Source organism: Lissotriton helveticus, chromosome 1_1 (genome assembly GCF_964261635.1).
Source record: "Lissotriton helveticus chromosome 1_1, aLisHel1.1, whole genome shotgun sequence".
NCBI classification, from domain to species: Eukaryota; Metazoa; Chordata; class Amphibia; order Caudata; family Salamandridae; genus Lissotriton; species Lissotriton helveticus.
This window is the reverse complement of record NC_136057.1, coordinates 294,327,393-294,342,409: the sequence shown is the minus strand read 5'-3', so window position 1 is coordinate 294,342,409 and position 15,017 is coordinate 294,327,393. Positions and strand designations below refer to the sequence as shown.

At 43.5% G+C, this 15,017-nt stretch overlaps 1 protein-coding gene across 1 annotated transcript in view; it reads left to right on the top strand.

Annotated features, from left to right (window-relative positions):
• SYN3 (synapsin III) overlaps nucleotides 1–15,017 on the top strand; it is a 1,149,796-nt gene that overhangs the window by 944,260 nt on the left and 190,519 nt on the right. The gene's annotated exons all lie outside the window — the stretch shown is intronic.

The window sequence follows — 15,017 nt, the reverse complement described above, 5'->3', positions numbered from 1 at the left end:
TTTCTGCAACTATTGAAAGTCATTTATATTTTCCATAAGTTTATTCCTATGTCTTCTCATTTGTTAGAAATTATATTTTGCATAGCAGTGTGTCATTTCCTGATATGGTCTAGAACTTCGTTGCCTAGATTGTTCAAAGGCCCCTTCACCTTAAGTGAAGCGTGTTATTCATTATAAGCTCTCCTATAGTCACCCACACTTAGGGTATCCCTGTTTAGATAATACTGACTTGCATAGTATCTTTTCTCGTTACATTTTATTAGTACCTTGATGATTACTCTGTCATTATTTCTTTATGCATATATAATTTACGTTATCTTGGTTATTGATTGCCTTGTTTTATTGTACCTCATGCAAGAAAATAATGAACTTTAGATAAACATTTTAAAACTTCCAGTTGTCCGTGGTCATTTAAACAGTATTTGAATGTTATTGGTTGAGTTTGTATTTTGCTGCCTTTCCTTTACAGCTAGCTCCCTGATTCATTGTGGTCATTAGGCACCCGCATCGGTGGATGGTAAGTCGGGTGCACCGAAAATTGGTAGCAGGGAACACACACACACCAACTTGGTAGAGCTCGTGAAGTCACCTGATCGATGTATATGGTGATTTGAAAAGTATATGGGCCCTGAAGCCGGAAACGGCGAAACTATTGGTCGGGTGGCCTCGCGCGCTCTATCAGTTTTCTGGTAGCTAGAGGATGGTTAGGGACTAGTTGAGAGTAAGGCAGGGATTAGTTGGACTAGTTAAGTCGGAAGCTGCTATTATATTAATGCTGCTATAAGAGCGGCTGTTCTGAGGGAACTGATCACTCTCTTGTGAATACGCTGCTGAAATTCATGAATTACTGTATTGCCATTATTCTTGTTCTTATATTGTTATATGTACTAATCCATGCAATTGTCAATCGTTTAGTTGTATGTTGTCCGAACTCCCCGGGGAATTGAAAGGGCAAGTGGTGAATAGAATCCATTGTCCTGAGGTCACAGGTTCGAGGAAAGTTAGGTGCAGGTTAGGATAACCGGGAAGCACTGACTAGGGTTTTCTGAATACATGTGTGAATAAATGACAGTAACGGGATTCATTGGCAAAATTCCCATAGTGGCGTAACCTAGTAAGGGTCACATCGGAAGAGTAGCAGGTTCCTCGGAGCTAGCGTGAAAGCAGAGGGGTCCGCTGAGAAACCTTAAACTCGGAATATATCCCGGAAAGAAGTGGATGAGTTTAGGGGAATAACAGGTTCACCGATGCTAGAGTGAAGGGTAGGCGGAAGAGATCTGCCCGCAGCGAGTGAAAAGTAAATGGAAGTAGTTTACTTGCAGTAAAACAATTCTTTCTCTGTCTAGACACTTGAACACTGTGGCGAATGTGTATTTGTTGTAAATTAACCAAGCACTGAGCACTTTAAAAGAAAGAAAGTTTCCGTTACCTTGTGAAGGGAGGGAGTCAGTCGCGAAGCGCCTCTGACGTCACTCTGTGCCGCGCTGGGATTGGTAGAAGCAGCGGGCGGGTAGCGGAGCTGGAATTGTAAAGGAGGGGTGAGCGCCGGAGCGTGGGAACTGTCTCACGAAGGGGCCGCGCACCCATTGGCGGAGCTTATTTAGTGTCGCGCACCCATTGGTTGCACGAATTTCTGAAGCACGTTCTGATTGGAGGTAGTTTGTAAACAAAGTTTAGCGCAGAAGTCGTATGTGGCACTCGCAGACTACAGGAACTCGACCTGATCCAAGGCACCTAGGGTTTGAAAGGGATCAGTGGAAGACTAATAGATACGATATTATGTACGGAACCAAGAGAAAAATGTCCCTTGTAAGTAAGGTGAAAAATTATTTCAAAACGGACAAACCGATAAAATCTAGAGAAGGTGTTCTTGTTCCAGCACCTAATACTCCTGCCTCATTCATGATGTTTGACCGAGGGTACAATACCTGTGTGTGGTTGGAGAATTGGGTGAAGTACACAAAAGATGACGGAGTATTGGCTTTTCCGTTAGATGGTACTTTCAATGGTAGGATCTTATTTAATTTAAGAACCCGAATGAATGAACTGCATCCCAGACCGAGACTAACGCAGTATGAGGCATTAGAGGAATGGGAGATTGAGGCTTTTGAAAGAGAAAGACCCCGAATGGACAAGGGTTTGACCAAGTGGTACCCCAGGCAGAAACAGGAATCCAGAGATAAAAGGATGAAACAGTGGAGGCAGAGCATGATTGTTGAGGGTCTGTTTCCCATGATGCCGGCATGTCATAACATTGGAGCGGGTGAGAAAAGTACTGAAAAATGTAAGCATTGGGGGGCCCTGGGGGATTCAGATGATGAACTAATAGATGACATCTGTACCAGAAGTCCACCACCTTACAATGAGGGAACCCGACCTTCCAGTGTAGGAGATGTTCCCCGACGCCACTTCCTAAAGGAAGAAGACAGGTCCCTGGGACTGGGAGGGGGTGGTCAAGTATTGCCCTATCCTGAAAAACCCGAACCGACGGAAACAAGGGATATATATCCCAAAGTGCCCGCAAGCCAGGAAGAAAAATATTCACGTACGAAAATCTTTTTTCCCAGACCCTTGTATGAAAGCGAAGAGAAACCATCGAATTCAGGACTGCCTTTTGTTCAACCTCCATATGGGGAAGAGCGCAGGTCCTTTAATACTGGAACTTTATTCCCGAAACCTAATTATGGGGGAGGACCAAGTGAAACGCATCCTACTGCCCCGAGTTTTACTCCTCCGTTGACCCCACAGATATTACATGACACAACTTTAAGAAGGGTACTAGTGGAAAAGGAGCAAGAGGCTCTAGCTAGACAAAGGACAGAAATAATTCAGAAAATTTCCCAGTTAAATACCAGTCCTGAGGCATTGACTATTCCAGTAACTATTGGACCGGTGGTCCCGTTATACGGAAATGGTCAGGGAAATCCGATTACTCCAGTTATGACCCCAGGCATGGCAACCCCGAGACAGGAACCGATCATCATAGATGATCAGTCCAGTGAGTGCGAGTCTGAAGTTGCGTTTTTGGAATTGCCAAACAAACAGACTGGAAAGGGAATACAGCAGAGGCATAACCCTTTTAATACAAAAGAAATTAAATTAGAGACAGCAACAGGTACTAGGAATGTCTCTCTGGTAACTCCGGATGAAATTGAGAGTTGGAGTCGTGAATTAGAGAAACAGACTCCGCAAACAAAACCTTTAGACCTCTACAAGCTGAGGGTCGAAATAGAAGAATTAATGGCAGGAAATGTGGGGTTGGATCGATTGAATACCTACTCTGAAGAAGAATTGTCGTTCATATGTAAAAGCTTTACAAGGAACACCAGAGTGCTCCACGAAAAACTGACCGAAACGGCAGTTAGTATGGGGGTAGATATCTCAAAATCCAAGCCCTTACAGAAACCGTACAGAGCAGACTTCTCAGACAAAGATATAGAACACCTGAATGTGGCAGGGAAGAAGTTGCAGATTAAAGAATTAATGGGGGTACTACAGAAATGGGGAGATGTGGAAAGATGGAGAAGCAGGTGGGCGAAAAAGAGAGAAGAGGTTCGCTCCCGACAAGTGACTCCTGAGTTTGCTTTAAGAGAGGTAGAAAAACCTGAGCAGTTATGCCCCATGCGCGAAGTTCCAGGAGGGAAATATGTGCATGTCCCCTGGTCTAGGCAGGATATTGTGTCCTTCACGAACGATTTTCCAAAATTACGAGAGAAACCAGTTGACTGGTACAGGCAGGTGGAAAGGTTCGTGAAGGTACAGAAATGTCTGTGGAAAGACCTGGATGGGTTTTTCGACATTGTGGTTCCAGTAGATTTATGGACCCAGTGTAAAATAAACATAGACTGGCCGAGTGAGGAGTACCCCAGAAACAAGGAAACTGGAGAGCCATCAAAGGATGTCATGCGAAAATATGAGCAGGTAATTCAGCATTTGAAAGAAAAGGTGCCCGCAAAGGAAACTGATTGGACAAAAATAGATAGAACAACACAGGAAAGGGACGAGACAGTGCACTCCTTCTATGAGAGGTTATTGCAGGTATTTAAAACATACAGTGGTATTGATAACATCGACCTGAAGGATATGACGCACTTTATTTACAGGTTTGTAAATGGTTTAAGACCTGAAATTTGTCAGTGGATAAAAGATAATAAAATCTGTTGGCATACAAAAAAAATGGATGAGGTCCTGCGGTACGCTAAGTACTGCGAGGATGAGATGGCAGAAAAGAAAAAGGCCCTCAAGGAAAAGGTGATGTGGGCTCAGGTGAAGCTCGCAGAACAGCAGGAAAAACAATTGAGTAACATGGTTAAAAATGCTGAGAACAAAGGTCCTGGGGGAGGGGGTGGAGGAAAGCCCCGGCCCAAATTTAGCAGGGAAGAGGCTATGAAAAAATTTCCCTGCCATCAGTGCGGCGAAATTGGACACTGGCGAAACGAGTGTCCCCAATTAGTCGATGTTAATGAAAAAACTCCTGATTTAACTCCACAGACGCAGAAAGAAAGACCAAGAAAGACTCAACCCCAGGTAAAAACAGTTCAGGTGCCTCGAGCACCCAAGCAGGTATACAGGGGAAGACAGGCAGAAGATGAAGAGATAGAGGTTTGGGAAAGCGGGGAGAACAGAAATACAGCAACTTCGCAGTATCTGCTGAATGATACCTTCCTTTGTAATGATCAGGACTGACGGGGCCTGAGAGGGGAGGACGAGGAGTGCGTACTTGGCGCTTCCTTGCCGGTAGACCAGTCTGGACCATATATTGAAGGAAAGGTTGACGGAAATGATGTCACCTTTCTGTTGGACACTGGCGCTACCCGTTCTACTGTAAGAACAGTGGACGTTCCAAACCTACCCCTCTCGGGAGAAAATATCCAAGTAGTGGGTGTATCTAATCAATTGATTAGTACTCCTGTTACCGAACCAATGGAGATTTCAATTGGAAATTTTAAACAGATGCATAGATTTGTCGTCTGTGACACCAGTCCAGTGAATCTACTGGGTCGTGATTTGCTGTGCAAAATGAACTGTACCATCTTTTGCACACCAAAAGGTGTTGAAATACAGACCCCAGATGAAGATGGCATTTATAAATTATTGTTACTTAGACCTGACTCAGAAATTAAAAGATTGACCCTGCAGGACTTGCCCCAAGAACTACAGGAAGCCGTAAAGCCAGAGGTGTGGGATTTCACTGGAAAGGATGTGGGGTTGATGAAGGATGTGGACCCCATACAGATAGCCATCAAGGACAATGCAGTATATCCTAACACTAGGCCCTACCGAATGAATGCTGAAGTGAAAGCAGGTGTCACTCTGGAAATACAAAAATTATTAGAAGGAGACATCATACAGGAAGTGATGAGCAGCCCATGCAACTCCCCGATTATGGGCATCAAAAAGCCTAGTGGCAAGTATAGGGTAGTGCAGGACCTGAGAAAGGTTAACAAAATTGTAGTTCCTTGCTGCCCTATTGTCCCGAACCCTGCAGTGATATTGTACCAGATTCCTTGGGATGCTGAATGGTTCACTGTGATTGATTTATGTCATGCATTTTTTTCGATACCCCTGCACCCAGACAGCAAATTTCTTTTCTCATTTGCCTTCGAGGGTCACGTGTATTGTTGGAACCGGGTCCCTCAAGGGTATACAGAGAGCCCCTCTATCTTTAATCAGATCTTGAAAAAATGTCTAGAGACTTTGATCTTACCTGGGAACTCTGTGTTAGTGCAGTACATAGACGACCTTCTACTGGCGTCTAAAAGTCACAGGGACTGTGTAGTTGACACCATTGCCCTCCTAAATCATCTGTGTGAGAAAGGGCATAAAGTGGCCCCTGACAAACTACAGTTCTGTGCGAAATCAGTAAAATATCTAGGACACCAGATAGAAAAGGGTGTCAGAAAAGTCACATCAGAAAGAGTGAGAATAATTCAAAAGATGCAGTTGCCCCGTACTCAAAAAGATGTCAGAATGTTCCTGGGGGTATTAGGGTACTGCAGACAGTGGATTCTGGGATTTGCAGCCTTAGCCAGGCCCTTGATAAAAATGACCACAAGAGGAATGCCAGATGTTGTAGAGTGGGACGATGAAAGTCTAATGGCTTTCACAAGACTGAAAAACTGTCTGTGTACAGCCCCTGCGTTGGGAATGCCAGATTATTCCAAAGAGTTTGCCCTTTTCTGTGACACTCGCGATAATTGCGCATTGTCAGTCCTGACTCAAGAACATGGCACGACCAGAAGGCCTGTGGCTTATTTCTCTGCCACATTGGACCCAGTAGCTGCTGGGTTACCAGGCTGTCTGAAAGCAGTAGCTGCTACCTGTGCAAGTTTGGAACAGAGTGAGTCCATTGTCATGGGACATCCTGTGACCGTGTATGTTTCACATGGAGTGGTAATTCTATTGACCAGAACTAAAACACAGTATCACACCCCTAGTCGGCTGACTAAATACGAGAGGATTCTTGTGGGTGCAGCAAATGTAAGCATTGTTAGGTGCGGTATTCTGAACCCTGCCACCTTACTCCCCGACCCCTTGGAAATAGAAGGTGGGGATGATGATGAACATGATTGTATTGACCTGACAGAGTTCAGTACTAAGCCACGCCCAGACATAAAAGAAGTACCATTGCCTGAGCATGATAAAGAACTATTTGTGGATGGTTCCTGTCTAAGACATGAACTAGGAGGCTTGAGTGCTGCTTATGCAGTAGTGTCTTTCACCAAAATTGAAGAAGCAGGTTACCTATATAACATCAAGTCTGCACAAGTAGCCGAATTGATAGCCATGATAAAGGCTTGCAAAATTGGGAAGGACTTACGCATAACAGTGTATACTGACAGTCAGTACTGTTATGGAGTTGTGCATGACTTTGGCCAATTATGGCTACAAAGGGAATTCATGACTTCCTCAGGTACTCCCATTCGGAATGCAAAGGTTGTTCATGACCTTTTAGAGGCCATCCAGTTGCCCAAAGAACTGGCAGTGGTAAAATGTGCTGCTCATCAAAGGAGCATGGACAGAGTATCACTGGGAAACGATTATGCTGACCGAGTGGCCCAATGGTGTGCCAAAGATCGGTATATTGTAAATCCAAAACGAGGGGGGCCAGGAACCAGCTGCCAGCTTCAGGTGTTTGAAGAAGTGCCTACGTGGGATGAAGTGAGAGAGTGGCAGGAATCGGCTCCTTGGCAAGAAAGAGAGAAATGGAAGGAGGATGGGTGTAGACCGAGACGTGTGGATGGTGTGATTTTGGGCCCAACTGGTATGCCTGTGTTACCCCGACACTTGCTTGGCACAATGGCAAGATTAATACATGAAGGATCACACATTGGTAGGGATGCCATGATTCTGGTATTTCAACAGACTTGGTACAGTAAAAAGTTCAGGAAGGTAGCAGAGTCCCTCTGCCAGAGGTGCCTGTCATGTCAACAGATGAACCCAGGCAAGAGGACAATGGTTGAACTGAGCAGGATTGGGAGATCAGGGGGTCCCTTTATAAGGATACAGATTGATTTCATCACCATGCCCCGTTGTGAAGGGAAACGATATGTCCTTGTCATTGTTTGCGTATTTTCAAAATGGGTAGAAGCTTACCCTACTCCTCAAAGTGACGCACTGACAGTAGCGAAGTGTTTACTAAAAGAACTGATACCTAGATTCGGAATACCATACATTATTGAATCAGATAAGGGTGGACATTTCCAGAATGAAATACTGGCTGAACTGTGTAAGGCCTTTGGAATAAGGCAGAAACTCCATTGTGCATACCACCCAGAGGCTTCTGGAATAGTGGAACAAGTAAATGGAACTATCAAAAACAGACTAGCAAAGCTGACAGATGCTACTGGCATGACCTGGGTGAAGGCCCTGCCCCTGGTCCTGATGGGACTGAGAAGTGTTCCTGACCGCAAGACAGGCCTAAGTCCCCATGAAATCATTATGGGAAGAGTGATGAGACAAGCATGGGTGCCAGGAAGCAAACTGTTGAGTATTACTGATGATTTGGTGCTTGAATACTGCAGAAGATTGGGTGACCAAGTGCGTTCTATCTCTCGCCAGATTGGAGACGACGGCATCCTCAATCCAACGACTCCTCTCCACAGCTTGGTTCCAGGAGATTGGGTCAAAATAAAGAAGCACACTCGATCAAGCTGTCTGGCACCAAGGTGGGGAAAGAAACGCCAAGTAATCCTGGTGACAACCACTGCAGTGAAGGTCGCAGGTGTTCCTCAGTGGATCCACGCTGGACACACCCAGAAGGTATTGCCAGACAAAGGATTTGAAGAAGAAGGGCAACCAGCAGAGGACCCTGAAGGAGCCAGACCAGAAGCAACTGACAACGAGCAGCCCAGCACCAGTCAGGTTGCAGGAACAGCAGACGTTGGCACAGGAGTAGTTGACTACGAACTGCCAAGAAACCAGCCTGTGGAAGAGGTCCAGGAAACTGAGCCAGGAGTAGCTGAAGACGAGCTGCCAAGCATATGGCCAGAAGAATGGATACCGATGATTGATCTGACCGAAGATCCTATCAGAACAAGAGAACGACTTAGTGAAGGTAGAGAGTGGACTAGTCAGGAAAAGCAAGGCACAGGCGAAGAACCTCAGCCGCTTGAGATTCACATCAAAACTGAGGAAGGAGAAGGTCAGACAGGGACAGAGCAGGTATTCGATACACCACCGCTAACACCTGATGCAGATAAGGGAGAGACTAGAAATAGAGTGATAGTTCGAGCAGAAGAAAATCAAGAGATCGAAGTGCTTGAACAGGATCAGAGAGGGTTAAAAGAACGGGTTCAGGAAACAGAAACAGAAACAGAGACAATCGAAAGCCAAAAACAAAATATTCCTGAACAAGGCCAGATTAGCAACCAGGCAGAAGAATTTGATGCTAGCCCTGGAACTAGTCAGATAAGGGAAGTAGGAGAAGAAAGTGGAGAAGAATTACCACAAGATAAAGAGAACAAGAGAATAAGAAAAGAAAGTGAAGTCCAAGTACCGACTAAGAGACTAAAGAAAAGAAACAACCTTGAGCCTAGGTTTGTAAAAAGATTGAGACTTAGGATAAAGACAGTGGAAGAAAAACGTGCAGAAGCAAGAAGAAGTGCTCGGATAGCAGAGCAAGAAGAAGACTCTTCCAAAAGAAGGAGTGAGCGAATAAAAAGACAAAACAAAAAGTACAAATCTCCTGAATGGACACTGGTTTTGGAGGAGCTTGAAGATCTTGATATAACTGACGTGAGCGACGGAGAACCCGTCCCTGAGTACTCAGCTGAAGAAGAAGACAAACCACCGTGAATTTGCACAAAGTAAGCTAGTTGTGTAAAAAGCCAAAAAGAGGGGTGAGGACACTCCTTCTGAGCCAAAATGTCTGATTCAACGGTGAATGGTAGACCTAGTTGCAGCCGTTTTAAGACGTGTTGCAAGGTGTGTATATGTAGTGTAGTAGTACTGATAGTTATCTGGATAGGATTAACAATTTTCATTCCCTTTGCTGTAAGTAAAGATACTAACATTGTCCCTACTGAAGTTGTAAATACTGACAATGAGGAGCTAACAACACAGAGTGTAGCACGACATGAAAGAGCTTTGAGACAAACAAAACAGAACTTAGAAGCATCAGATGAGGGAGGACTACATTATCATGGAATGAAGAACAGGACACACTTAAATGTTTTCGCAAACTTGTTAATACACTATGTAGAGACTATGGAAATTGAAGATTGTTATGTCTGCATGAAGCTGCCTACTTCTGTGGCTGAAGGCGTGACATACCATCATCTGCCATTGACATATGGAATTTCCTGTAGCATTTTAGCTAGTTTATTTTATAAAAGAGGACCGTTACAGTACTATTACTCTAACAATGACGTGATTTTTTCTGAACTTCCTATACGTGGGAACTTGAATCCTGTACATACCAAAACTGACACCATAAGATATATGGGAGACTACTTTCTGACTATAGGTAACATTGACATAGCAGACGCACACAGAGATAACTTGACTTGTTCTTTGCGTGAGCAGGAAAAAATGTTCCTGAACATGGCAGAGAAAAGAAGAATTAAAATTCAAAAGAAGGCTAATGACGAAAGTCAGAAAAAGCCAAAGTGGGCAGAGAACATGGAAGGCACCTCATCTGGTGGAGCGGGTCCTGCTCTGTTGCTGGATTTTGAAAAGAAAGGCAAGCTATGTCTTCACCGCGAGAAGACTAGCTATTATAATAATGTTTTCATTGGTTCCAGTGAATGCGAACATAATTACAAGGTAATTGGAGGTTGGGGTTTCAAAAATGGGTCAGAGCCTGTGTTTCCTGGAATTTATTATATTTGTGGGGACAAGGCTTATTTCAAATTGCCGGATCACTGGTATGGAAGCTGCTACTTTGGCATTGTCTTCCCGAAAATATACCATGTGAATGGAAAAACTGGAAGCAATGAAGATACTAATGGCTTAGTGCGTAGTAAAAGAGAAAGTATAGGTGAAATTATGGGTAGTATTTTCAGTGCACTGATACCTGGAGTGGGAGTGGTTCTGAACACTCACAGAATTTGCAAATTGTCTACTATAGTAGATGTGCTGTCTACTGAAACAGCTCATGGATTTCTGCTGGTCAATACCGAAATGGTTGCGATCAGATCAATGGTTTTACAAAATCGACTTGCTCTTGACACCTTATTAGCGAAAGAGGGCGGAGTCTGCCGGATGTTGAAGGCGCAACATTGTTGCACTTATATTCCGGATAAAAGTGTACAGATCAAAAGATATGTGAAAAACATTACTAATTTGGCAAAGGAACTCAAACCACTCGAGGTTGATAGTGCCTGGAAGAGACTGGTAGATGGTCTCTCAAATGTAGGTCATTGGCTTGCTAGCATAGGTAAAAGTTTATTATTCAAAATTCTGATGCCAATTGGTATTATAGGTCTTATTATACTTTCCATTTTCTTATGCTGTAAATACCATAAGCGCACCAAAAAGCACGAGGTAAATGCAAGAGGAGTGAAACGAAGTGTGGATGAGATTGAATTAGAGGAAGTGAATGATCAGATATACAAAAAGGTGAAGACTTCTCACCCTGCTAAAACTGAGAGAGAAAAGTTAGAACGGCTGCTGGAAGAAATAGAACTTTATAAAGTATGAAAGAAAGTTGGCATCTGGTTCCATTATAATTTGTGATGATAGTAAATATCATCAAAGAGGGGATTGATGAAGCAAAGCTTCGCATATTTTGCGGCTTGCCGAAGTCAAGAACCTCATTTATGTGTAATAAGGTAACAAAACGTATGTTTTACTAACATTTATTTTGTTTAGGCAAAATTCCCGAAGCTTGCCTATGTGTATTTCTAATGAATTTAATCCGTGTCCTCTAATATGGCCGCCGCTTGTATTTTAGTTACTGCGCATGCGTCAGCCACACTCACGTGTCCTGACGCGTCTGCAGAAGTGGAGGGAAAGTTATGCGCATGCGTAATTCATAGCTGTGCTTATCATGTGGTACTGCTCGTGCCACTGCTCTTGTGCCCGTATCAATGTAGCTAACATTTAGATGCAATAAGTTTATTTCTTGATGATGAGTTAAAAGTACAAACCCTGTGATGTGTTTTCATAATGACATTATTATGTATTAATTTGTTTTCGCTTATTTTTCATGTACCGCGGGAAATGGGGGTCTGAGTGAGAGGAGAGCCATATTGGAGGTCCCTTCTGCGCCTGTGCGACATTCGGCAGCACGAGGGACCTTGACAGATGGAACACCGCCAGTTGGCAGTGATGGGCAAGATGCTCCTGAGAAAGTCACCTCTGCCCTGCGAGAACAGCGAATGTGGCTTATTATATGATACAATGTAAATGTATTGCTGCTTGTCGTGTAGTCTCTCATGGGAACCCCTAGCTCAATAGGCGGTACCAGAAAATGTTAATGTGGCATACAAATAGACTGTTTTGATTGGTGTGTTACCCAAATCCTACCTTAGGACCAATCGAAATTGAGGGATTCTGACACTTTGCAACATTGGGGGGTGGTACACTGTCCCAAAACTGTATATCTACCCTGGGTTCACCTAGTGAACCGTCCGACTTGTCTGGTTTAGCTGACCTGTCACTGACCCAACGCACTCAATAGGTGACTGAAGATACAGAGCGCTGCGGAGCACTCTGTCCGAATTTGACCATAGACTGAGGTTCTACTGAACCTTAAAGTGCTGGCAAAGCACTTAGCTGGGAGTTCGCTGACCCAATCGGGGTCTTGATCTATAGCTGCAGAGCGGGTGGAGCGCAGGCGTTGCTTCCGAACTGTGGGTTCCGGTCCTGTCCTGAAGAGGGTCCTGTCCTGAGGGTTTTCTGTCCTATCCTGAGGGTCCTGTCCTGATTCCTATTCTGAGGGTATCCTGTCCTATCCTGGGTGTCCATTCTGCACCTGCTGTCCTTTGAGGGGTATCTTTCCTTGAGGGTTTCCTGTCCTTAACTGACCCGTGGCCAGGGTTTGGTTTCCACACCTTTCTAGGTAAATATTGCTCTGAAAACTCTTAAATTCTTGCACCTTCTGAATTTCTAACTTTTGCTTTAATAAAGTTCAACATTGCATATATGATATTTTCCATGCCTTTCTGCAACTATTGAAAGTCATTTATATTTTCCATAAGTTTATTCCTATGTCTTCTCATTTGTTAGAAATTATATTTTGCATAGCAGTGTGTCATTTCCTGATATGGTCTAGAACTTCGTTGCCTAGATTGTTCAAAGGCCCCTTCACCTTAAGTGAAGCGTGTTATTCATTATAAGCTCTCCTATAGTCACCCACACTTAGGGTATCCCTGTTTAGATAATACTGACTTGCATAGTATCTTTTCTCGTTACATTTTATTAGTACCTTGATGATTACTCTGTCATTATTTCTTTATGCATATATAATTTACGTTATCTTGGTTATTGATTGCCTTGTTTTATTGTACCTCATGCAAGAAAATAATGAACTTTAGATAAACATTTTAAAACTTCCAGTTGTCCGTGGTCATTTAAACAGTATTTGAATGTTATTGGTTGAGTTTGTATTTTGCTGCCTTTCCTTTACAGCTAGCTCCCTGATTCATTGTGGTCATTAGGCACCCGCATCGGTGGATGGTAAGTCGGGTGCACCGAAAATTGGTAGCAGGGAACACACACACACCAACTTGGTAGAGCTCGTGAAGTCACCTGATCGATGTATATGGTGATTTGAAAAGTATATGGGCCCTGAAGCCGGAAACGGCGAAACTATTGGTCGGGTGGCCTCGCGCGCTCTATCACTACAAGCTTTACAAATATGTTTTAGCTATGTTGTACACCAGTGTGGCTGCTGTTCAGCATGGCTAAAATTTAGTGGGGTAAAGGAGAGTGGTGTGTAGTGTCATAAAGTGGACAAGAGTGGCCCATTGGGCCGTATATTGAATGAGCACAGTAGCAATTGCAGTAACTGTGCAAATGCAACTCCTACAAAATGGGTAAATAAGATTTCTCACATCGTGTTTTTAATGAGATTGAAAACATTATAAAGCCATTTTGATTTTCATTCAACTTGAATATTATATTGAATGTATGCGAATTTCTTAATTTGGAATTTTCACACTTGCATTTTAATAATTTTAATAAGTGTATTGATCATGTTTTAGATATTCTTATTTGATGATTTATGGTTATGTTTTCATTGGTAATTATCTTGGCTCACTAAAATTAGTTTAACAGGGGTCTGATTTCATTGAGTTAAGAACATTTCAATGTTATTCTATTGAAAAGAGCATTACTTGTACTCTTTACGCTCAGTGTTTCTTTTGTTTGTACTGCACACAACAATTTTGAGAACTGATATAATATTGCACACTAAATGGCGCTCATTGTTGTGAGAAAGGCGGGTAACACGGCTTAAACGCTTTACAGGGTGGCCGGCACGTTGAGACTAAACTAATTTGCATTTGGATCCTGTGCTGGGTCAGAGCCAGTTTCTTCAAGAGTGTCAAGGGTGTTGGGCAAAAATAAATATATATATATATATATATATATATATATATGTGTGTGTATTTATATTCAACAGGCATTGGCAAAGCCAATAGGTCTCGCCTATGTAAGGGGAGACATCCTGTACCACGAAGACAGAACCACGACATGCCTTTACAATGCAGTCACTAACCCGACTGCGATGTTACTAAGCATTCCTTTACCACGCAAGTCATTACAACGACTTGCTTTAGGGAATGCGGAGTTGAACTGGTGTTGGATATTAAGCCCAACACCTTCCCTACTGATACACCCACTGGAGTTTGAATAGTAATTTATACTATTCCAAAGTCCAGTGCACCCTTAAAGCAAGTCATCATAACAACTTGCATGGTAAAGGAACGCTTGGTAATGTCGGGGTAGTGACTACGTTGTAAAAGCATGCATGGTAAAAGCATGCGTTGTTCGTTCATAAATCCCTGTGCAAGAGCTATTGGCTTTGCCAATATGTTTTAGCCTTGTTGTACACCAGCGAGGCTGCTGTTCAGCATGGCTAAAAATTAGTGGGTTAAAGGATAGTGGCGTGGAGTGTCGTGAAGTGGAGTTCAGTGAGTGTTATGGAGTGGCGTAGAGAGGTGTAAAGTTGAGTGGCGTGGAGTGGAGTGAAGTGAAGTGGAATGAATGTCATGGAGTGGTGTGGAGTGGTGTAGAGTGATGTGGAGTGTCTTGGAGGGAATATTGTCATAGAGTGGAAGGGCTTTGAGTGGAGTAGAGCTGAGTGGCACAGAGTGGAGTAGAGCGTCGCAGAGTGGAGTGTCGTAGAGGGTGTTCCATAAAGTGGAGAAGAGTGTCATAGAGCAGAGTAGATTGTCATAGAGTTGAGTGGCATAGATTGGAGTAGTGTGTTGTCGAGTCGAGTGGGGTCGAGTAAAGTGGAGTGGCATAGAGAGTCATAGAGTAACGTGGCATAGAGTGGGGTGGTGTAGAGTGGAGTAGTGGAGTGAAGTAGAGTGAATTAGTGTGTCGTAGAAAAGAGAGGAGTAAAG